The 3,456-nt window shown below is 46.8% G+C and overlaps 1 long non-coding RNA gene across 1 annotated transcript; it reads left to right on the forward strand.

Moving 5' to 3' along the window:
* The first annotated feature begins 2,712 nt into the window (after window positions 1-2,712).
* LOC105355517 lies at window positions 2,713-3,027 on the forward strand. Its single transcript, XR_909907.2, has 2 exons — window positions 2,713-2,757; window positions 2,840-3,027. It is a non-coding gene; the product is annotated as an uncharacterized LOC105355517 (long non-coding RNA).
* Window positions 3,028-3,456: the final 429 nt, after the last annotated feature.

Here is a 3,456-nt window from a genome sequence, read left to right on the forward strand (position 1 = left end):
GCCGCTGCTGCAGCTGGAGTGAAGCTCACTAAACCAGGAGGGACTCTGAATGATCTCATGAACCAACACATGGAGGCGTGATTACCAATCTTTTCGTATAGCTTTTTAAAAATAAACCTGATTACTAAATATACTTTTCAGAGATCATTTTCACGTCTTCAGGGACCCTAAAGAGGGCGACCAGCTCTCTCCCCATGTTTCGGGCCCAAAACATGACTCTGCCACCTCCTTGCTGACGTTCCAGCCTTGTTGGGACATGGTTGCCAACCATCCACTACTCCTTCCATTTGGACCATCCAGTGAACAAGTCTTCATGTATGAACAAGTCTTCATGTATGAACATACTAGCTGTTTCTGCCTGTGAGCATGGAATAGGGGGAGGGGGTTGAATAGAAGGTTTACATATACCGTATTTCCACGACTACAAGGCGCACTTAAAGGTCTAAATGTTTTTCCAAACACAAGGGGGCGCCCTATGAGACGCTGCGATAAAGGCAGCGTGAGGAAGGGGGATAACAGTGTGGGCCAATTGCCACATCACTCTTAATGCAGTGATAAGACTGACACTGTTATTTAACTGGCTGCTATAGTAAGCTGCCAGTACTCCACATATACAGTGATCCCTTGCTATAACGCGGTTTACTTTTCACGGTTTTGCTACTTCACGGATTTGCATCGTGCATCGTGTTCTGGCTAAAAAGTCCCTCAGCTTCTTCTCTACCTGTGCGTCAATAATGCTGCAGTTTAAAATTTACACGTACGTAAAACAGCTTGCCAAATTAACATTACGTACGTGCAAATTCTCTTGCAATTTCGAGTTTCTCTAAAACCCATAGAAAATAGAGCAACAAAAACTGCCAATCACTATGTTCTTCTCCCAGCAAACACAGCTGCACCGTGGGCTTCAAAAGAAGGAAACACTGCAGAGCGGAGTCAGGATGCAGCAGCTCAGTCTGAAGAGCAGTGAAATACATCTGAGTCACTATTTGTCCGACTGTGCTTTATATTTTTTTCAAAATCATTTTAAACTTTCTCCCGTTTAATCCAATTACTCGGGTCGCGGGGGGCGGGGCTAATCTCCGCAATTTGAAGCCTTTTGTTCACATAGATGAATAGAATTATTATTTGACAGTACAGTACATAAGTTATTTGTTGAAAAAAACGTTTCTAAAGTACTTGTATTGGTGAAACAAATGGTCTGTTCTTTCTTTTCAATGTAAAATAGAGGATTTAATTGTATATTAATTGTAAGAAGAAAATAAAGTTTTCTACTTCACGGATTTTGCCTATCACGGGTTCTTTTTGGAACGTAACCCCCGTGAAAAACAAGGGTTTACTGTATCCCAAATCTTAAAAGTTTAATAAGACACGGGCGAGCAGAATCACAGTATATCCAAAGGGTAGAGAAAGACAACCTATTGCTTTGACCATACTCCTTAACTCATGTTTGTGGGAATCAACACTTCCCATGAGTCTTAGCCATAGGCGGGGCCAAGGCCCAGGTCCCCGAATCATTGTTTACAAAATGGCTGAAGCTCTGTTCACGTCTAAACTGCAGCTATCAGCTACGTGGATTGATGGATTTTATGACGGAAAAAGTAAAAATCAAAACTAACTCAGATTTGCTCCTGCTGCATGTTTAAACACACACTGAGTGTTTGTGTGTGTGCTTAAGCTGTCTCTTAAGCGCGTGTGTAGGAAGGAAGAAAGCAGATGCACCTGGGTGAGCAACAAAGAGGGGGGGTCAGGTGCTGAGCGCAAGTGAGTCTGCGATCGCACATTCAGTTTGTGTTACTCAGTTAGGGAGAACAGTGAAAGAAATGGTTTCCTCTAAAAGAACAGAGACTGGTTCTTTTATTATCCCACTCTGAAGGCTCTGAGGGTCTGAACGGGCGTTAACGTGCCCACGCCCTAACACCCGGTGCGCCTTTTTAATGTCAGAGACTGAAAAATCCCCCGTAACTGAGACCGCGTCCTATAACCCAATGCGCCAATGCGGTGGGCGGTCGTGGTGCAGCGGTAAGGCGGTCGACCCATGATCGTAAGATTGCAGGTTCGATTCCCGCCTTGCACGCCCATGTGTCGAAGTGTCCTTGGGCAAGGCACTGAACCCCACTTTGCCTCTGGTAGGAGGTTGGCGCCAGTGTTCGGCAGCGGAGCCGCCGCCAGTGTGTGAATGTGTGTGTGAATGTGTGTGTGCATGGGTGAATGGGACTGTGACTGTAAAGCGCTTTGGGCCTTCGTAAGAAGGTAGAAAGCGCTATATAAGTATACGCCATTTACCATTTACCATGCGCCCTATGGTGTGAAAATACGGTAATTGCAAGCCTTTGTAGGATCCTACACTTTGATGTTGGTGGGACTCCAGAGACACGAGCAGCTTAAAAAATGTGCTTGCTGCTTTGTATTGGTTTTCTAACAGCTGCTCTCCTAATCTGATGTATTTGTCTGGCAGAAACCTTCCCCACTCAGCCTTTATCTGCACAAACTTGTGTGTTCTCTGAACCAGTGCAATGATCACCCTTAAGTTTCAGTAGCCGCTTTTACATGGGCAAAAGTAATCGGAAAGAACGCCTCATCGGAAGAAAAATGAGTCATGTAAACTGTCATGTTGCCTGTCGGACTCCTCCCCCTCCCAGCTCTGCCTGCTTCTCTGCCTGATTGCCACCAGCTGACTCCACTCTCATCATCATCTGCTGCTGCTGCTTAAAAGGAGACTCCTCTCCACAGTTCATCGCCAGTTCGTTACCCCTTATGGTGACTAGCCCTGGTCCAAGTCATGCTCAGAAACTTTATGTTATGCTTCGTTCTCGCTCTAAACCTCTGCTCCTTGTCTCAGGATCTTCAACCACCCAAGAGTGAAGTCAGCGTGGATCATCCTCTCAGCTACACAGAAGCCTACAAGAAACCACAGCCTACGCCAACCGCATTAAGCCCTCCAGCCACGCCATCAGGCTCGTCCACGTCACCACCAGCCACGAACAACTACACATCTGGAGAAACAATAAAACTCTTCTTACCTCTAAACTCACCTGTCCTTGTTCTGGGTTACAGCATCTGGGTTCCACCCCCCACATTATCATGACATAAACATGCCGTTTGGAATTGTCTGCCCCGATCAGACTCGTTCGGATCTAAAAAAATTTTCCGATCAAGATAGGTGGGTTATACCGATTGTTGATCCGATCGTTGTGCATGTAAACGGTTCATTCCGATCGTGTGTCACTACTGCTCTTGTTGACGTCATGCATAGAGGGTGTTTCGCTGAGAGAAAGCTTTGGAGCTCATACGGGACCGACCAGCTTCTCTGCGGAAGCCCCGTGCAAAGCGCCGCTCTGCTCTCGCCCCGCTGCCTCTTCGCCTCTACACCCTGATGAGGGGGATGCGAGGAGCGCTTCATGCCCACTGACGTCCGGACCCTGCACCCGAGCTCTGCATTCGGGCTCGGGTGCCAGT

Source organism: Oryzias latipes, chromosome 13 (genome assembly GCF_002234675.1).
Source record: "Oryzias latipes chromosome 13, ASM223467v1".
In the NCBI taxonomy this organism is placed as follows: Eukaryota; Metazoa; Chordata; class Actinopteri; order Beloniformes; family Adrianichthyidae; genus Oryzias; species Oryzias latipes.